The sequence below is a fragment of the Dioscorea cayenensis genome, chromosome 6 (genome assembly GCF_009730915.1).
Source record: "Dioscorea cayenensis subsp. rotundata cultivar TDr96_F1 chromosome 6, TDr96_F1_v2_PseudoChromosome.rev07_lg8_w22 25.fasta, whole genome shotgun sequence".
Classification (NCBI taxonomy): Eukaryota; Viridiplantae; Streptophyta; class Magnoliopsida; order Dioscoreales; family Dioscoreaceae; genus Dioscorea; species Dioscorea cayenensis.
Window position 1 is genome coordinate 4,887,385 of NC_052476.1, and position 22,744 is coordinate 4,910,128.

At 33.3% G+C, this 22,744-nt stretch overlaps 2 long non-coding RNA genes across 2 annotated transcripts; one reads left to right on the forward strand and one right to left on the reverse strand.

Annotated features, from left to right (window-relative positions):
* Positions 1-2,740: 2,740 nt before the first annotated feature.
* LOC120262869 lies at positions 2,741-6,028 on the forward strand. The gene is made up of 4 exons (XR_005537006.1): positions 2,741-3,016; positions 3,738-4,044; positions 4,135-4,178; positions 5,490-6,028. It is a non-coding gene; the product is annotated as an uncharacterized LOC120262869 (long non-coding RNA).
* Positions 6,029-14,970: 8,942 nt separating this feature from the next.
* LOC120262870 lies at positions 14,971-20,368 on the reverse strand. The gene is made up of 4 exons (XR_005537007.1): positions 20,065-20,368; positions 16,084-16,237; positions 15,894-15,983; positions 14,971-15,305 (listed from the first exon to the last, which is right to left on the reverse strand). It is a non-coding gene; the product is annotated as an uncharacterized LOC120262870 (long non-coding RNA).
* Positions 20,369-22,744: the final 2,376 nt, after the last annotated feature.

Below are 22,744 nucleotides of genomic sequence, written 5' to 3' on the forward strand. Positions count from 1 at the left end.
GAGAAGCTGGGGAAGAAATAATTTGCCACATGTAAAACCCGTGGCTACTTCTGTTGTGCACTAGCAGCGCCCATGTTATCGGATCCATATTAACAAAACCAGTAGGAAAAAAATTCCACAGACATTAGGTTGTTTTTACAAAATGTGGAAACTGGGGCACATAGAGTGTTAGATTGCTGAAAAGTAGTGTTAGATGCATATAACTAAGTTGAACCATTGTGAGTAATTGGGATTTTGTTACCATCTCCCAATGCGACTTCCTCAAAGCCATTATATTCTGGTATATTGTGTGGCTCGGTGGTAATATGATGTGAGGCACCAATGTCTAGAATCCATGGGGTTGATGCATGAGAGCTAGCGACAAAGTTTGCTTTAACCTCAAGATGGTTATGAGACTTGCTTCGGCAAATTGAGGTGACATGACCGAGGCAATTGCATAGCTAGCATCAAACACCATTATTGATGGTGTTAAAATTTTGTTAACGGAATTGAGGTTGGGGATTGTACTTCAGATTAGGATGCCAGGCCGGAGAAGTGCCATTATTGTTGTAAAAGTGGTGAGTATTCCTAAAGTTGTTGTGATTGCCCATCATGTTGTTGGTCCTACTTGATACAATGGTCGTTATTGCTTCAACTGCTGGTGAGTCGACAACATCAAGCTCATTGGCAATGGTGAGGACCTGATGGAGATATTCAAAGGCACTCTTGTCTTCCTTGGTGTTGTGGCTGAGTTGATCTCATAAGCTATAGATGCAAGTCTGACTTTATTAGCATAGGTGGTGCGAAGAAGGGTCCAAGCTTTCTCAGCATCGGATGTGCCAGCAACGATGGATGTAATAGTATCATCAACAAAGGCCACATTGCTTGGTGAATGAGGCAATCCTAACGAAACCCAAAGGCGATACGTTGGTTGATTCAACTGTGTTGTTACGAGTGATTGTTTTTGTTGGGTGAGGTGTAAAACCATTGAGATGCCTAGTGAGTTCATTGTCATCTAGAAGAAACGTCAATTGGGTCTTCCAAGTAGAAAAATTGGAGCTACCTTGTAATTTAATTGGCAACTGTGTGGAAGGATTGAATTGCACAATATAGTTGTTGGTGTTTATTTTCAACATTGAGATTAGAAGTTTGCTAGGCGGACGAAGTCATTGGATGTGTGGGATGATTGGTGCATGAGACAAGTAAGGAAAAAAAAAAGTGATCAAACTCATATGAGATAAAGGGCTATGATACCATTAAGTGGCTATTTGATTCGTAATAATGATATATTACCATGTAATAAGATTAGTGTGGTAATGAGACCGGGAATGCTATATGCCCAGAATATTGTAGTAATTTGTGATAACCATGTTTGATTGGAAACTCATTTTATATAGTAATCAACATATTAATGTACTAAATTGCCCAAAAAATCCTTATATCTACAATTTTGAGCAAATTTAAATTTAAAGTCAAATAAAATTTGGGATCCAAATAATTACATTATAACATCAAAATTTAATTTTTGCACATTTTTCCCAAAATAGCAATATATATAAAATTTTGAGTAAATTGAATGTCAAGATAAAGTATAATTTTTACATGAAAAAAATTAATTATAATAAAAAAATTAATTTTTCAAAGATGAAGATATTCCCAAAATAACGTCATCCAAAATTAATTATTTTTTTATCCAACATGTAAGTCTGCAATCTTTTAATATTATTTTTTAAACAATGGGCATATTTTTCCAGAAAAATATTTAGATTACCGTATACTTAGGGCCTAGTTTGGTGGACATGATAAGAACGATAGGATATAATAGACTATCATATCATGTTGTTGTCCTTTATTTGGTGTGGTAATAGGATATGATAGTCTTATCCTATTGGCCCACTTTATTTCAACAAGTAGATTGAACATTAATTTCACTATTTTAAGTAGGATTTTACGCATTTAGAGTGGTTAAAAGGTTTTTTTGTCAATCTTCATGCTTGAGCATATTATTTTTCATTTGATTTTTTTTTAATCATGTTTTATTTTAAATTTCTCTAGTTTGATGATTTTTTTTTTCAAATTGATTTTGATATGATCATGGCATGAAGAATAGATGAAAGTTAGAAATTCCGCAACCAATCAAAACCCTCCATTTCATTATTACCAACAATAGAACCTTTCCCGTGCCTTGTCAAATAACAAGTCAGCATCTCCATTCCCATACAATTCCTCATGTCAAACCAAAACCAATGTTTACCGGACTAGACCGGCCGGTTCAACTACGAACCGGCCACAAAACCGGTTCAACCACTCATAAAAACCACTTGTTCAATGAACCACGATTAAACCGGTTTGACCAGACAGATTTAAAATTGGTTTAATTTTTTTTATATAGATAATGACAACCTATTGATCTTTCTACTTTTTTGATGATGATAGTATTAATTGTTTAATATAAATCACCAAATTTTGATCATTAAAAGTTTGTTAATTAATTTTTATATAAGTGTTTTTAACTACCACTTTTGATAATAAAACATTGATTTTATTGACTTATATTGTTAGTATATATAAAAATATATATATATATATATATATAACAGTTTTTATATTATTTATAATTTATTAATTTTCCTAATTTTATTTTAATTTTTATAAATTTTTAAATTTATTTATTTAAAAAATATCAATTCAATTGAACAGCCCAATCCGATCCGATTTTTAAAACATTTACCAGTCCCAAGTCCCAACGCCAGAGAATAAGGCCCCTCTTTAAAAGCGCGAGAAGGACCACCACGCACGAAGCCCTTGCCATGGATCTCACCGAGAGTGCTCGCCGATCCTTTTGTCCCCAGCTTCCTGTACACCTCCTCATCCTCGAGATCGCTAGCCCGTGGCGGATCGTTCTTGGTCCAGGCTCCCAACGAGCCGCTCAGGACCGAAATGTACTCTCCGATGTTCTATGCGGCTTACACCGCCGGCGGAATCGCGAGATGTGGGCTGACGCACATGGCTGTCACTCGTGAAGTGCAACATGCCGGTGAGATTTAGGTTTTGTTTATTTTGTTTGTTTGGTTGATTTTACTTTTGTTTCTTTGGGGTGGATTTTTGATTTTCATGCTTGTTTGTATTTTGTTTGGATCTTGGATTCTTGAGAAGGTTTCCATCTTTCTAGTTTTGTTTTGATGCTGAAATTTTTTGAGATGTTTATTTCTTTGGCCATTTGGTTTGTTGCGATTAATCGATGTTATCTTTGTGGCCTTTATTTAATTGATGTCATTCTAAGCTATAACTTGTTGAAATTAAAGAGAAATTATGAAAACTGTGTTCTAATTTTTGGGAATTATTGGATATGATTCCTCAAAGGCTATTGATTTGCATCAATTTTTGTTTCGGTGCATATTATTACTTGTTGCGTTATGTCCGGATGAATTAAAGGTTCTGTTGGCTAATGTCAAATTATGCCGAATAATTTGAATGATGAGGAGCCTTTTTTTCTTTTTTCTTTTTTTTTTCAAAGCAGATTGTAGGATAATTATTGGATTTTTTTTTTTAATTTCTTTTACAGATTAACATGTTCTCACTTGTCTATTACTGAATACAACAAAATTATGATAAACTTATATTTTATATAATATTTTTTTTTTGTGCTTTTTTTAATTATATTATAAGTTTGTTCTTAGTGTTTGGGACAACAAATCTGAGAGATTCACTATCAGCATAGCATAAACAGGTTAATGTGTAATGCTGCTTGCTTTCAGATTACTTCAACAAAGTACAAGAGCATCTCATCTGGGGTTAGGGTCATGCTAAAAGAGCAAGGCTTGAGAGGTTCCTTTAAGGACTGGCTGCCTACCTTGCTGGGGTATAGTGCTCCGGGTGCTTACAAATTTGGATTCTATGACATCTTTTAGAAGTACTACTCTGGTATAGCTGGTCCTGAATATGCTGTATCTACCTTATGGGGTTTGCATCTGCTGAAGTAATCACTCCATGGAGGCTTTGAAGGTCTGTGTTCAGACACGGCCAAGATTTGCTGGGGCCCTGTCAAATGAAGGTTCCTTGGGGGTATGGATCTTAGCATTAAATTTTTTTATTCTGGATTAACTATTTTATTTTTGTTAATTTAGTCATGACTTTTCCTTTTTGAAACTTTAGGTTGTATAAAGGGCTGGTTCCACTTTGGGGTTGTCAGATTCCTTGTAAGAACATGATCTTTACCTCTTGCCCTTTACGTGATTCAATATCTATGAAACTATGAATAGAATTATGTGACATATTGTTTTTTTAAAAGTGAATTATGCTAACTGAATTTTGTTTTTCTTTTGAATGCAAACTAAGTTGGACAATGTTGATTTTGGCATCAAGAACAATCTTTCATTTCATTTTATTTTATTTTATGAATAAGCTATACCAAGTTAGGCTTCTCGCTAAGTTGAAATCAAGATGAATAATTGGTTCAAAGAATATGCTACAACTTGCATATGACCTAAATTATATGCCATTACAGAATAATTATAGCTGACTCTTAGTCTTAGGTGGCCCTTATGCTCTCAGTCTGCACAATTTGTTCTTTAGTTGTGTGAGAATAATTTTCAAACTCAACTTTGTTCATATTTTCCAGCTTTAAGTTCTTTCAAGAGCTCATCATACATGATTACCAGAGAGTATTGAATATTTGAGTTGGATCCTAAATTTAAAAAATTGGTTTGGATGCATCTAATAGTAGTAACTAATAAAAAAATTAAAATTCATGTAAGGTCGAAACTAGAAATTTTGATGCATAAAAGTCAACAATGAAGAAACATAAGTGTTATTGGTATAGCATTCAGCAGTCAATCCGTAACATAGAAATTTCCATCTAACATATCTATGTGTAGTTGAACTTGAAAGAAAACAAATTGGTAAACGTCTTTGGGTATTACAATTTTATGTCTGTTGTAAGTTGACCAAGTCATGTATGATTCACTTCCTATCTGATTACATGAGGGACATCTTATAGCTGTTGGAAGATCTGGTGTCCTGTTGATAATTAACTTATACCATTATCCATCAAATGATGCAACTGGACTTCTGAATTTCTATTGGACTTCTGAATTTTTTTGTCAAACATAAGAGGTAAATGATTAGATGTAAATGGTTCATGGTTATCAGGCTGAATAATATGGTGTTATGCCCAGGCCTATGTCTTAAACTAGCCTTAACATTTTTTCTTGCATATAGTTCTTCTTGAAATCTGACTCTGATTTTCAAGATTTTATGTGTGCATATATCAAATTGTCTTCTCTGCTTGGGTCTCCTCTAATTGATTGGAGTTGCACTCCAAGGTACTGGTCTACAAATTTGTTTGAAGTCAAGTAATCTCAATCAGACAGTAGCTTGAGCGATTTTTTTTATTTTCATGTTTAATTACTTAGTGGTAACACAGTAATGATGCTTATTAGTGTATTGTACTTTTTTAATATCTTAATTGGCATCTGATCACCACTATCTTAACACTTGCATATTTGCAGATATAATTTCTCTGCAATGTAAACTTTCTGAAGTTGGATACTTACCTGCCCAGCATGCAAATAACCTTGAAACACATTTCTCCTCGTGATGCCCTACTTTCGAATCTATTGTTGCATGGTTTTACGCGAATCTTTGTCCAACTTTAAGATATATATATTTCATTTTTTAGTGGATTGGTGAACACCAATCACATATTTCAGCTGTCTTTCCACCTTGTCAATCACATATCTCTATTGGTTTCCACCTGGCTTTTTAAGGATGTAACTTTTGGCTCTGATGAAATTCATGTACTTATTATCTTTGACTTTTGTCCCATCTCCTTGTTCTTGGTAATGGCATAAGGGCATCATTTGGATATATCCTTGTCTGTCTGGTTTCAAATTGTTAGAAAGATGCTATTAGGTGGCTTGTAAGTATGTTGCAAAATGTCTGATGACAGTGTGGGCAATAGCATGAATATTAGCTGGGCCTGATATATTTTCTTGATTCAATCCAGAAAACATTCCTACAATTGTAACATAAGCAATGATTATATATTATCTGCTGATACAATTATGAAATTTGCATCTTTTGGGACTATTGCTGAGATGCTATACATGCATGCCATTCCAACACTAGAGGATCAATGTGAGTGAGCTTTGCTGTGCTATTGTTTCTCATCCGGCAGACAACCTTGTTTCTTTCCTCAACAATGCCAAGGCCCAAGTGAGCAACAATGATTTCTGACGTCAATGCCCTTCTGTCTTGAAAGGTGGGATATTGTTTGGTGGAAATATATCTTCCTTTCATTTATGAAATTTTGGAGAGTATGGCTTCTGCTCTAGAAATTTAGTTATGTTTATCAAAAATAGTTATGATTTCAAGTGGTAATAAAAAAAAAAAAAGGTTTCTAGTGGTGATAAAATGGAGGCTAGAATTTATAGTCTTTTTGCTTTATTTACACTACTGTATTCATCATGGATCTGGTTATCTTATCTTTGATTCACCTTGACAGTTGCCATGTTTGACACATCTTAACTTTTGTATGTAATAGCAAATACTCTGCTCTGAACTTGAATGGTATTATGTAGTTTACTTTATGAGAGAATATTTGTAATTTAAAGATGTGTAGCCATCAAGTGTACAACTACCTAAACGCTCGCACTCAAACGAAAATCCTAAAACGAGTAAGAATTAAGTAATATTTCAAAGTTCTTTTTTTTTTTAAATTGTATTTTTTAATAATGATTTATCCACAACTGACATAATCAGATATTCATCCAACAACTATTTAAATTAATTCAATCCTAGTAAAAATAGGATTAAGTCTTAAAGTGAATTCTAATAAAAATAAGATTATTAAGCTTCATATACATATCCAGAAACCATGAACCTTTTCATATTCTTTTGATTTCACATCATTAATTTTTCTTTTATAATCTTTTGCATATTTTACTCGTATTGCAAGCAGGATTCTTATTAAAATAGAACTCATTTAAGGGTTCCGACTAGAACTAGGAAAAGAATTCCCTCACTACTCTTTATATATACCAGTCATTATATCCATCATTATTCAGATAATAGCTATAATAAAATTTGATAATCAAATATGGAAGAAGACCATGAATACACCGTCTTAATGGAAGATATTCAATATGCTCTAAAAGAGGTTCGGGGATTCAACTTCTATAGTAGACTCATTCATCAAATTCAAAAAAAACCCAAGATCATATCTTATATATTTAGAGATATCACTGGTTCTCATGTCATTCCCATGGTGATATATGGACTCGGTAGAATTCAATACAGTTATGCAGCGAGATTCCAACTAGCCCTTGCCCTTCTACTTAGGGAAGCTCCTGGACTGAAGATTGATTCAGAGATAACAATTTATTGTAATAATCTCACATTGAATCATGTTGAAGAAGAAGTTTTCAAAGCTCATGGATGCAAAGGTCATCCGTATGACCGGTGGTCGTTTTAAATGGAAAGTTGACAAGCATACTCTGTTCTTTTTACCATTTACTAGGCCCGACGTTGTAGGAGATTTACTTCAGATGAATTGGTGCTCATCACAACTAGAGAAAATAATAATCTTAGGAAGTAGTTTGGCTTCCATTACTGATACTTTAGATGATATGATATCCACATGTGATAGTGAAGGAGGACATCCAAAAATGATTATTGACAAATTAACATATGTGACAGATAGATTAAGATACATATGGGCCACCTATAAGCAAAAATGGGAGTTTGACATCAATGATGAATCATCATCAATTGAAAAATCCTTAGGTTACAATCCTGAACAAATATTTGAAGATATGTGTTGGCATGGGTTTGATTTTGATGGGAATGATATCGATGAAGAAAACATGAACAAGCTTTTGCCAAGTAAGTGTTCATTTTAATTAGGATTTTTTTATATATATTTTAATCATACTCATATGTCCCTAATTTATATAACTTACTACAACTTTTTATTAATTAATTTATTGATCTCAACCCTTTATTTATTTAAAGGTACGGAATCCTGTTTCAAGTGGGTGGACGATGAGTCCAGGTAAGAACTATTCACACTAGTTAATGTTTGGATTTTATATTTTTATTTTTATCATCATCATCATCATCATAGCATATAAACTCTAGTAAAAATAGATAATTACAATTTACACTTATGAATTTGAATTTGCACCTACCATTTAACAAACATTTATTTTGGATATATATATATATCCTTGTAATTAGTGATAACTGAATAATAATAAATAGCAAACTCAAACTGCATCATCAAATATGGTATAATAAAAAACAATAACTAGTTCAAGGAAAAGCCAATCACAGAATTATATATTTAAATATTATTATTCTAAAGTAAAATAATAAGGGGCCATCAATATTACTAGTTAAATCCTGTATTGTTTTATTTATTTATTTATTATTTTTTTGCATATAAACCCTTAATAAACTTGATATTCATACATATATTTTTATTATCACCCTTTCCTCCTCAATCCTTCTATCTCTTCCTAATTTCTTCTAGATTAAGACAAATTTTAGACTCGGACTGATTTTGATGGGTTGTTTGATAAAAATTAGAAAATAACTACATTAATAATAAAAAAAATTAAGGTTCTCTAATAATAATGGTGAGCATGATTAACTCATCATTAACACCATATTACTTCATGTATCATTGTATCTTGATACTTGGCTCACCTTTTATTTTTTTTGGGAGTTTTACAGGTTTACCTTTGAATAATTTTGAAATTACATATGTGCCCTTGAATAAAAGATAATTACATATATACCCTTGAATAATACATATAATTGCTTATATACCCCTGGGGTTCAAATAAGTTGAAAAACTATCTATTAATAAACAGTAGATATATACAATGGCCATTATACCCTTTGCATCTATACCTTTGAAAAGTTTTTTTTATTGTATTAGTTAAGTTGTACAAGGGTTATTTTTGACATTTTGTATATCTTAATCCAAATTATAACCATAGTTAATAAAGTTTGATTAACTTCTGTTAACGAAATCTAACAGTAGGGGCATATCCGTAATTACCTAGATTTTTCAGAGGTATATATATAATTATGTTTTTTCTAAGGGTAAATATGCCATTATAGAAATTTTGAGGGGTTTATCACCAATTTTCTCTTATTTTTTAAGACATAATGTGTGCATACATCTCATCAATGTTATGAAAATTTGAAATTATTACCAGAAGAAAATTTTGATGGAGGATAATGAGGCTTACGTTCTAATGTATGCAAAAACATGTATATTTAAATATATATACTCCCATAATACCGTTGGTTTTAATTTTTATATTTCCTTGGCTTCTTTGGTGCCTGATTTTTGACTTATGCCTATGTATAAATCTTACTGTTTTTTAATATTTTTATTTATTTGTTAATATTATAATAAATACATATTTTGATAAGCACATTCTTCTTTTTTTTTAATGAAATGTTATTTTTTAAAAAAACTCTAGAACCTTTTAATTTTTGTGAGATTTAAAAAATAACTACATTGATAACCAGAAATTAAGGTTCTCTAATAATGCTCATGAGAATGATTCACTCATCATTTTCCACCATATGCCTTCATGCATCTTGATGTTTGGCTCATCCTTTAGTTTTTATATGTAGTTTGTGCATACATCTGAATGTTATGATAATTTTTAATGATTGTCAGCAGAAAAATTTGATAGAAAATAATCAGGTTATGTTCTAATGTATTAAAAAAACATACACATTAGAGATATATATATAATCCCATATAAGTGCTATTTGTAATTTGTCAATATTTCCTTGGCTTCTTTGCTACCCCATGTTGGCCCATGCATGTGTATGGTAACTGCTAGGAGGAAAGCAATTATTAGACTTCAGTTATGTTTTTTTATATACTTTTATTAATTTGGTCAAAATATAATAAATATATATTATGATAAGTACATTGTTTTTAAAAATATTTTATTTTTTTCTGAAAAAATCTATGGTGTTTTAATTTTTTGAGATTTAGTATAGTTAGCTACGGTATCAATTTTCTTTTAAAAAAATCCATATTTATTTTTTTTTTCTTGACACATGTATTTTTTTATTTAAGTTAATAATTTAATAATTTTTAATAGTATAAGTCTGTGGTTTTTTCTCCTCATTTTGTTTAATTAGCTCATAATTCATTTTTTTATAATTTATGTATTTATTATTAGTTATTCTTATCGCTTGGATGAAGATGACATTGAAGAGTTGCCAAAACTTCAATATGAAACGGAGATTGCTATAATGGAGTTGAGAGAATCGGAACAATATTGTAAGTTTCGAGATCAGTTACATAACAACCATTCATTGAAGAGTGAAATATCACGTCGCCTTGGATCAGAGGAACAAGTGCAAATGATAATATACGCATTGGGCTCTTTGGAGTACAATTATGATGCTCACTATCAGCTTGCCTTGGCTATATTATTGAGAGAAGAGGTTGACATTCTAAGGATTGGGGAGATACAAGTGTTTGACCCAGTGATTACTTCAGTGGATGCTGCTCTTCTTCAATCTCTCGGATGTACTGTACTTTCCGTCAATGAATATGCTCGTCGAAAAGTGGAAAAGCCAACATTGTTATTTTTACCATTTGCATGGCATGAGCTTGTGTCAAATCTGTTGGAAACAAATTGGTCACCTTCCAAGTTGAACAATTTAATAATTTTAGGATCATCTATGCATGGCTGGGCTAAGTCATATGACCAACCAGACTATGGGATACTTAAGAAAACTGAAATAACCAGAATGAAGGAAGAGGATCGGTATCGGTATATGAATACGATCAAAGATTTTACTATTGACTTCACTGTTGATAAGGAAGATATCCAATTGCCACTTAATCAGTTTTATTGGGTATTCTTTAACCTTCAACCAGAGTTTGATATTAACTCAATTTTACCAAGTAAATTTCTCTTCACTCTCTTTCTCTAGATCTGGTTATTAATGTGCATATATATTAGCAATTTTTTAATTTTGATTATCTATATATTGCAGGTTTCCCAACTCTCAAAAAGATTCAAGTTGACCACCAGCTTGCAATATTTGGCTACGATGATATTAGGTAATATAAAAAATTAATAAATATTCAAATTAAATTATATAAAAATCTTTTTTCCAATTATTAGTTATTCATAATTAAAATAAATTTAAAGTTTAAAGTAACTCATGCTAATGAGAAACATATTATGGCAGTCAATTGCGAAACCGAATGGAACGCTGCTACTTCAACAACTTCAAGCTCAATAATGAGTGGAAAAATATCTTCTTTTTTCATCCCAAACCTTTGCGTGGCCTAAGAAAATATCGAAAATCAGGAACTCAAACCCAACCAGGTTGGATCAAGCTTAACTTTGATGCCTATGGATATGGATTTTATGGCTATGGTGGTTTTTTAAGCAACAATGAAGGGGAGGTATTGCTTTCATATGCCGGACCAGCGAAAGAACTTAATACCAACTTTGGCAATGACAAAGACATCATAGCAGCTCAAATGGAAGGACTGAGGCAAGGTGTTCAATGTTTCAAACAATTAATGCCTAATTCTTGTGATGATGCTAATTTAATCATTGAGGGTAGTGCTCTCACAGTGACCAGATGGGCTAACTGTTTGGTGCCACCACCTCATAATTTCGTGAAGGTTTTCAAAGAAATGGCTGAGATGTTAAAAGGAACTAATTGTATTGTGGAATATATTTATACGGAAGCAAACACTAAAGCCAATGAACTAGCAAAATTAGGCAGCACACTCCCTCAATTCAATTTATGGAAATAGAGTAGTGAATTAACAATGGGAATATAACAATTTAACTTTTGTTTTCTTTGTAAATTTTTTAATATCAAAGTTCTATTATTACACTTTATTCTATTTCATATATTCCAATTAAACTGGTTGATTTTTTTTTTTATTTCTCTTTTTTCTTTTCATGTTTCTTCATTACTAGCCAATGAATTAATAAATAAACAATTGTTTACTTTATTATTTTTTTTATGTTTTTAAAAATATATATGAGAGAATTTTTCTTCAAAAAAAATATGTTTAATTGAGAAAAGGAAAGCAATATGCCGGTGAAATTTAGGTTTTGTTTATTTTATTCGTTTGGTGGATTGATTTTGCTTTTATTTGGGTAGATTTATGATTTTAGTGCTTTTTTTTTATTTTGTTTGGATCTTGAGAAAGTTTTGATCACTGAAGTTTTGTTTCATGTCTGAAATTCTTTGGGGTGTTTACTTCTTCAGCCATTTCTTTTGTTTTCTTGAGATTAATCAATGTTATCTTTGTGTCCTTAATTAAATTTATATCATTCAGAACTGTAACTTGTTGAAATTTCAAATTTGACCTGAGTCATCTGTACAGTACTGCCATCTGTAAACCCAAATAAGAAGCCTAAAAAGGTTCATGCCCTGGCAAAGCAGTAAAAGAGAAAGCTTTCTAGACGAAAAAGAAGCATTTCTTATTCGAAGAAGACCAGCCTCTTTTATGGTACTTAACTAAAATGGGTTCATTAATTAGACGGTTCAATCTTTGGGCGAATCCTTAGCATCATATCATATCATGGTCATGCTTTAACTTCAATGGAAGTTGAAAAAAATCCTCTGCGCTTCTTATTTGGCTGCTGGCCAATTCACAATTGGTTGGGATAACTTAATTGGAACACCACCACTAATAACAGGAATTTCATCAAATGGATCCTTATCACAAGTGAGTTTCCCATCTTCAGAGTCAATCCTATTTCCACCTCTTCTTCACCTGATGAATATATTCTCTCACTTCTGAGCTAGCACCAGAATCTTCATCAAATTTGTAATCCAATTCTCTTAGAATAGTACTTTTGTTCTTATTCTTACTGCCTTTGAGGCTCCCCCTCTTTCTTCCTGAATTGCCATCAATATTTCCAGTTAAATGCTCTTTGATGGCTTTTTAGATGAAGTAGAAATAATTGAATTTAATATTTCAGAACTAGCACGAAGCCATTCAGGAACTTGATGATGCTTCGTGACTATCTTCTAAATCTCCAGTACTACCTCCATTCTTCATATCATCTTCTTTCTCAGAATTGGAGATTTTCTCTGTAATTGTCTCCACGTAAATGACTTTCACTGGTCTCGTCTGCCCGATTCGATGAACCCTGGCCATTGCTTGCACTTAATTTTGTTGTGGATTTGGATCATGATCATATATGACAACAACTGTATCTGCTGTCTGGAGATTTAAGCCTTTAATTACCCAGCAACTTGAATATTGAGCAGGAAAATGAAGCAATCAAAGTCAGGGCTGTTGAAATAAGTAATTGCTGTCTCACGATCCTGAAGACTGCTTGTGCCATCAATTCTTCCATATATGAGCTGCCGCCATTGCAACTTGCAAGCAATTACTCCTCTACCAAATCAAGAAGACTAGTCATGGTACTAAAAATCAGACCACGATGTCCAGCTCTCTTAAGTTTCATAAGGATTCTGTAATATGACCCAGAGCTTCCCAAAAGACCTGACAATGAAGTCTTTGGAATAATCATTGAAATATGGATAGTTTAGACAAGTGCAGTGATGCCCATTATAGATAAGGAAATAGTATGAGAACATATAACAGGAAAATTCTCATGGCTGTAACATGTCTGAGAAAGAAAACTTCTACATACTTTGATGTCTCAAATTCTTTCAGCAGTTAAACAAGAGGATGATGTCAGATGATGTACATTGTTTCACAATGCTTCTAAAGTTACTGTTGCACATATAAATTGCATTACTAGCATCATGCATTTAGCTAGTATTCATGCATTTTTCCCAGTCTTTATGATTATTTCCCCTTCTTTTTGTACAAACTACTCTTTCTAGTTGTTTTGATTGTAGAAAGCTGGAATTGGCTGAGAAACCCTGGAGACTGGAATGATACACAATTTGTCTGTAGTCTGTAAAGTAATCTGGGGCCCAGCTTCCATTTCTGACCATAAAAAGGGACCAGAAAGGGGTTTTTAGGGCAAGAGGGACAGGGAGAAAGTGGCTGGTGGCTAGAAAAAGAAGAAAAGAAGCTCTGAAGACTTAGAGGAAGGCTGAAGAAGGAAAAAAGAGCTGGAAATTGAAGATCAGACCCCTGTAGACATCATAGGGAGTCCTCTCAGCCTTGTTGTGTTGCTTCCTGCAGAACTTCTATTCTTTCCATCTTTTCTTTGTAACTGAGATGATGTGTGTAGAACTTTTCTTAGGTTTGGCATTAGCCCAAAGTGTTGAGTGTGTGATGTGTTGATACTCTTTGTATCGATCTTTTATGCTTAATGGTAGATTTCTTGAGCTGATTTCTGATTTAAGTACACAGCTTGTAATTGTGAAAGCATTACTTGCCTATCTTAGAGATCTAGGTTAACTGAAAGGATAACCTGGGCCTTGGAACCTCTTAAATCACCCCGAATCTACTGAAAGGTAATTCTTGAGGGTTTATTACTTAATCACCATGCTTATTAAGGTTTTGAAAAGGTTTATCTATCACGAAAGTAGGAGATGGCCCTATCAAGACCTAACTTGTTATCTTGAAGGAGAGTGACAAGTAGCTTAGGATTAATTCCCTTCAAGAGATCTACCCAAATCTAGTCTAGATCCAACACATCATCCATGCTACACCTTGTGGTGAGTTCCTAAACCTAAGTCTATTTAACTTGAATCATAATCCACAGCCCTGTGTTCCTACAGTCTTGGTTGTGTTCTATTCCATGCTACTTATTGTTCCTAATTTCCATGTTTTTAATTGTCTAGATAACCCCTTGTTGCAATAGATTGGTAATCATACTTGGTCCTCATAGGATCGATACTTTATTACTACTTGGCAAAACTATGCGCTTGCGGTTGTGCAAACAGTTACTATTGTTGTACTATAAATTGAGAGCAACCCTCTTTAAGATTAGATTTCTATAATTCTTCAATTTTAATAAAGGAAAACAGATGATGATTTAGTGCTCAGGTTTCAAAAGAGCTGGTAACATTTGTGCTCCTGACAGAGCTGGATTACTACACAGGTTTTAAATTAAATAATGGCATTAATTACTTTCGTGCAGCATAAAAAATGCATGATACTGAAGGAAACCATTTAAACAGCTCACTTTGAAGGAAAAGAAAGATATAGAAAGATATCAGTCGATGACCTCACAAAGCACCCTACGTGAGCAAACATAAAGGAGCCGAAGAGCGCCTTGCCTTCCAATTTACTAAGATGGCTTTTGGGACTATAATGAGATACGGTCCATGGTTCCATTTGAATTCCATCAAATAAGCGATCAATGTGCCATAACCTTCACCACCAAAAGACCAGATGACAGGCATCAAAACAAATGTAGATAGCTGAATTATAGTTTTTAGAAAAACAGGAAAAGAATACCATGTAATAACACAAGAGTTAGTATTTCATTCTCTGCACTAATCAGAGGTTGTGAAATCTATCCATGGCAAAATATAAAATAAGTTTTGGCAATAAAAAAAAAAACTTCTCACCACAACCTCTCACTTGACAAGGGGGGAAATTACAATTTTCTAATGTGAAGTTAGTAATTGTCTTTTATTTCAACACGGAGCTATTTATTCATTTTTATTAAAATAAATAAATTAATTAATAAAGGGCACACAACGGATAGAAGCAATATCAAAACCAATCAATGTTATATTTCTTACGTTATTTTAATATATATATATATATATATATATGAGTTATCTATTTTTAAAATAAAAAATAATAATTTTAATTATAATCTAAGTAATATCAAATTTGTGGTTAATCCACTTTATTAAAAAAAAAGGATGGTACAAACCTTAATACAGGGAATCCTAAAACAGGTAAGTACTAAGTAGTGTGGGATTGAGTGTGCTCTCAAAATAAATCTAACCTGCACAGTTTTGCCTAGGCCCATTTCATCAGCCAAAATCCCATTCAGCCTATTAATAGTATGTGATGAAGGCATCCATTTCAACCCAACCTGAAAAATGAACATGGGGAAGCAAAATGAGAATTAAGTGACATAAAAAAAATGTACAACTAAAAGGTAAATTCAAAGCGTCTGGGAAGTTTCAACGTACTACTTGGTAATCTCTTAACATTCCACCTTGTTGCAGTGAGGATTGTCTAACAATCTCAGTCACAGCATGTGCAAGATTATACTTGACCAAAATTTTTTAAGCCACAAACAAAAGTACAAGTAAGGATGCAGAACAGATATTTTTCTCTTTTTTACTACAAAAACAATGAAAGATGTTAGTCACAAAAGGTACATAGGTACATAGGTACATCAATTTCAGTAACTTACAAATCTTATAAAAGATAAATTCTCTTATCATACAACCATAAAGAGGAGAGAAAATGCTTCTCATATCACCTCTCACATGGGAGGTTGTGCATTACAAATTAAGGGGTTCGGACTCGAGACCCCTTAATCACAGCACATGATGAGAACCATTGGATTATGCCCCGGTTCCGATGCAGAACTTATATAACATCCTCACTTTTTTTTTATTATTATAAATTATAACATCTTCAAATTGCAACAAAATCACCTCTCTAAATCTAGTGCTTACATATGCACATTAAATTTCAGCCATTATTAGAGAAAAAGTAGATAAATGTTGGAATTGATGGCAAATATAATGAGTAAACATAGAGTGAAGAGAATTTGAAACGTAACACCAAACTTACTTGCTGACAGATGAGCTGTCTTTTCTGTGTGTTCAGTGAACAGAAATTATTTCTGACCATTACATACTCTCTTGCATAAGCAACTGCAGTCTTGAAATCTTCTTTTGATAGGCCCTGTTGCCAGGAGATTTTCAAAGCTTTGTTTACTTCATTCGAACATAAAAGAGAAAGATGTCAATACTTGGGCTCGAGCAGCCACTTTAGTACCACTTGTTGCATGTTGCTGCTCTTGTTGTTTCTTTGTCGCTTTTAACTTCTGTCCGAGTTTGAGAATACACTCCTCTGTCTGGGACAAAACGGATGATAGAATAGAGAAACGCTCTGCTGCAACACCAAGAATCGCAACTTATTGCTCCAACAACATTTCATGATATCTATCCACACTATTGTTCTTCAATGCCTCCATTCTCTTAGTTCGATCTTCATCGCTTTTCTTTGAGAAAACTTTTTAATATCCTTTTATGAAATTTCATTACTCCTTGGTTGTAGAAAGATCATGCATCTCGAATAATAGAGTGAGACTCCATAAATTTCTTTCATCCAAGATTGATTGATTTTAACTTCTCCTTGCTTGAGAGAATTTCAAGAGAACAAGTTCAATTAACTGATCCTTCTTCACCTTGAAGCCAAAAACACCAAGAAATTACTACTCCAACAACATCTATTTCATCATATGAGATCTCTGACTGGTTATCATGGAGAAGAACCAGAGAAATTGAGAAGAAGAATCAATGAAGACCATGAAAGGAGAATTTGAGAGAAGAGAAGCATTGGTATCCGAGCCCATTAAGCTTAATAACCAAAGGAAAAGATCCAAGGACTACTATAAAAAAAAAAAGGAGAGACCTTTGAGACTCAAGCCCAATAAAAGGAGCACAATCCCAAGCAGAAAAAAGGGCCTATGAGGTTCCAAGGCTTAAAGTACAAGTCTAAGATAAAAAAAATGGTAAGTTACAACTGAACATGTAACAAGTTGAACTTGAGGGGAGATGTTGGAATGATAAAGTGAGATAATAGTCCCATATAGGATAAAAACTAAAAGTGTAATGGACTTATACAGTTTCAAGTGGGGTCACACCAATAATCTTGAGGTTTTTCAGTATATTGACCTTCATTTGAATTATTATGGCATCTTAATAAACCCAAAAGCCTAGGCGTAACTAAGGTAACTGGATAGCTTCACCTGGGGATGGTGCTTGGATTCTGGGACCCCACTGGAAGAACTTCCATCTTGAGATATGTGAAGGTTCTGTTGCATGGATATTAAGTTTGTCATCCTCCATTTTACTAGAGGAGTAGGCATGTTCTTTGAACTTGAAAGCTAAATGGCATTACAACTTGTCCACCGTGAAGATTATGACAACTCAATGGTCTTCCCTTGATTTACAAATTCAATAGGAGACTTAGGAACTATTTTGTTCTGATTATCGGAGCTATGTCCTCCACTCTGCTGCTACATGTGTAAATTGTTAGAATTAAGCATAGTGGTAGCACCTTCACCTGATTAGAACCTAGGGGGAATTGCCAGTTGAGGGAATTAGATGTTCCACTTGTGCAACAAGAGCACCGAAGGAAGTCCCAAGGCTTGAAATTGGGAGGGGAACTGATGGTCCTACTTGCTGTCGCCATGAAGGCTGGTAAGAGCAGTTTCCACCTATGCTTGCTAATGTAGATCTATTCATTGTAGCCAATCTCGTATAAGTTTTTGATTACGGTTGTACCCTCAACTGAGTATTTGCAATATTATTATGCAGGTCTACAGGCACCTGTTGACCGATCATCATCATGCTTGATGAATATGATTGTTGAATTGGTACTTGAGAAGGTTTTAATTAGCTCATTTGGATGATCAGCAGAGTAAATGCCTTGTTGCATCTATATTTTGGAAGTACTTTGCAAAGGTTCTGATCGTTTTCGGATGGATCACCTTTATTGTTTTAACCTGATTGCGGTGCACATAAATTTTCATATAATTTTTGTGGGATAGTAGTCTGTGAAGCAAGTTGGTAGTAGCTAGCTAGCTTGCTGTTGGAATTCACCATGTTGATATACGCTTCCCCTTCGTTTTGGTTTTCCTGATATAAATCAATAAGCTAATCCGTAGGATGAGAACAAGGAATGGCAACGGAAAACAGTGTTAAGTTGCTTCCACATTGCAACTTCAAGCACACTAGAAGCAAGAGGACTAGTATTTTCTCCACCGGGCCCTCAGTTGTTGCACCTACTCTTGTTCCTGTTCCTATTCCTGCTTACTCAATTGACATGAGAAAAATGGAAATCATATACTAAGTACCAAAACTAAAGAGTTTGATAATTATAAGTTAATTGTATCTAATTGGACCAACAATTTGGTCTCTCCTGCTTAACATTGAGGAAATATTCATTGAGTAATCCATTGTAGCATTTAAAATCCTAAAGTTTTTTTGGGAAAGAGAGCGGGGCGAACCCACTAGAGACCCCAGGGACGTGCACAAGCCTCGGTGGAACAAATGGGGACGAGGCTGGGCTCACGTGGGCACTGGAACCACTCGTACACAACCACTATTCACAACTCCCAGAAATGTGCCCTCAGCCGAGAATCGAAACTCTCACCACTCGGTGAGAGCTCTATCGACGACCCGTATACCAATAGACCCACAGGTCGTTGGCAAAAAAAATCCTAAAAGTTATTGTCACTTAATAAGGTTAATGACAAGACATGTAACATTGTTTATGCACCAGTGACCAACTTAGGATACTTCAAATACTACAATAAATAAGCTTTCACCATATATATAATAGATACAGTCCTGTAGCAAGATCATACATTCACTTCTTTATAGTTAGATGCACAAAGGATATCATTCAAATATGCTAACAAAGGATAGAACAATTGAAAGCCCTTGTTTTGAGGGTAGAATAAAGAAAGTAGAGGAAAATTAAGAACCTCACTGTAGAGTGGAAAAGGACATGCCTTTTCCTTCCAAACTTCCACTATAATGAAATTCAAAACCCTCTAATTTCTCACAATGAAATTCAATGCGGATTGATTGGTATGTAAGTTACTAATAAAACAACGGAACTGTAGATGAGTTACCAACAATGCCTTCACCTGAAGAAAAAGATTAGCAAAATAAAATAATAAAGTAGGAATTGAGCAACATGCAAACCATGAAATTGAGGCCATATGAGAGAACAAAGAGATAGGAATTAATGTAGCAAAGCGAAATCAAAGTAGGGATGAACCCTAAAATTCCAAGCCGATTTTCCCATGGATTTGAATAGAGAAATTAACTAAAGTCTCATTTTTCTTGAATAACCCCTTGCAGTGATGCAACAACCACAGTTATCAATAGAAGTTTAGAGATAGTGCGAGGAAATTCACTCACCTGTCCATCCAAAGCTTGTATTGAAAGAGATCCTCGCTAAGAATTCAAGTGACTGAGATCTCAACACTCAAAAGAACCCTACAAACAATCAAACCACATCCATTACTCCTCAGATAACAACACCTTGGCCAAATCATCAGTCTCAGACCCGATTACTGCCTCAGTTTAAGCGATAGAGGCAAAAGCTTTTTTGGGAAACTCAAACTGGATCTGCAGAGAAACACACCGGTGAGAGCTTTGTCGATCGCCGGAAAACCGCTATCAATATCCCAAGAGAGCTATGCAATAAACCATGGGAGACGATGTGATGACTTGGAGTCGCGGGCCTTAGCCCATAAGTAGCAATGTTTTTTAATTACCATTTTTTGGGGGAAAAAATTAATTTTTTATCATTTTGGAAAATGAAAAAGGGGTGTAAAATTATTTATTATTTTCAAAATAATTTTTTACAATATTTTTTAAAAAACTAAATGGATGTTTTTAAAAATGAAAATATAATGTGAAGTTTTTTTTTTTTTTGAAAAAAATTTATTTATTGGGAATTTACAGTGAACCTTGTAATATATTACTCATTGATAATTTTTATAATAATTATCAATGGGTAATATAATGTTTTAAATAATTTCTTTAAGTAAGAAATATAGAATTGTGTATTTTTAAAGTAAAATATTGTGTCCTTTAGAAACAAGCATTTTTTTTCTTTTATAAAAATATACAAGTGTTTTATTATTATTATTATTATTATTATTATTATTATTATTATTATTATTATTATTATTATTATTATTTTCATGTTTTCATTTACCATGGTGGCACATCCGAAATGGGATTCATTTCGCTAAAATCATGTTTAAACAAAATTACATTGTATTTGCAATGAAGCGAGAAAAACATATCTTAGATAAGCTTCATAAATTTTAAAAAAAAATTATTTATTTACGATGAACTGAATTAAAAACTATGTATCATTGGGTTAATAAAAAATATATTAGTATTTTATCTTTTATTTAAATAAATTTATTATTTTTCCATCTCCAAAGTTCAAGTCTTTTGAATTTCATTTATAATAAAATTTTTAATTACTTTTTTAAATTAAAAATATTTTTAAATAAATTAGATAAATCATTAATGTATTAAACTATAAAAAATATACTAACTGCGAAAAAAACAAGAAATTCTATTATCGGTGGAGATCAAAACAAAACAACAGAGAGTGAAATTAAAATAAAAAACAAAGCACAAAAAAACAAAGAGGTAAATAGACTATCAGAATATTTCTCTCCTTAGGTGTTGGAGTGTGTTGTTTCATATTGCGTTTTTGGAGTTGATCGTTCCACACTGTCATTTTGCGTTAAGTTTCATGCTTCAGCGAATTCTCGATGGAGATTAGGCTTTATTTTGATTATTAGTATCCCTCCACCTTGGTCTATGCCAAATTTTACTAAATAATGGGCAGATATGAAAGCACTCAGTAATTAAAAATGCAATTATTTTATTCTAGCCAAATAGCCCATCAAAAACGCTAATGAGGAGATTCCCAAAACCTAACAAAGAACAACTTTTACCGAGGGCCGGTCTTAAGGAAAATAGAGCCCTAAGCAAAATTGTGATAAATGTTTTAAAATTATTTTTATCAAATAATAAATTATATAATAACAATGCAAAAAATATTATCATAAATTAATTGAATAAGATAAAATTTATAGTTTAATAAACAATTACAATTTTCGAAAATTATAATGTGTTGATAATAATAGTAAAAAAAAAGTTTAAATATAATTTTTTTAGAGTCCCTTAGAGAACTGTGGGGTCTAAGACCAAATTCATTGTAACTTGATATTATACTTTAAAAAAAGTAAAATTTTTAAAGATTGTTCAGGTCGAGGAAGCCCCAATCGCCTCGGGCGCACTATCGGCCAAGGTCACAGGTCACGCGGAAAGCATTTTCGCTCCCCAGTCGCCTCGGGAGCACTACCGAGCCAAGCACATGGTCATGCCGCTATGGGGGAGGGAGGGATTTGGGTCTATCATTGGATATTAATATTATCTTAAATTAAGTTTTATAGTATTAAAAAACAATTTTTCCAAAAACATATTATATGTATTGAATAATACTAAATGATAATTTTAAATATAATTTATTTTAAAAGTATACTTTTTTTTAAAAAAGTACTAAATGATAAGGACCAAACTTCCGTTAGAGAATAAAGGATGCTTACAATATTAGAAATAGTGGCAAAATTACGATGACCACATGTCATCCCTGTCATGAGACCTTCATAGTTTCTTCAGAGCACTGGAACTTAGGGCTGGCAATGGGGTGGGGCTGGGGCGGGGGCGGGGGCGGGGGCGGGGTACACCTCTACCATCCCCGCCCCCGATGGCAGTGGAGCTGGGCGGACGGGGCACGCCCTTTACCATGCCCCACCCTCGTCCCGTTCTTTTTTTCATTCATAAATCGCCCATCCCACCCTGTCATACCCCGCTCATAGTTATAAATAAGTAACTAAAATTTCTAAAAATATTTTTAAAATAAAACATATACTTATAAAAACAAGCTCATAAAAAATTTATTGAAACTTAAAAAAAAATCATTTACCCCTACGTTATATAATATTTATAATAAGTTAAATTAATAGCGGGCGGGCGGGGCATGGAAAACCCAAACCCACTCCGCCCC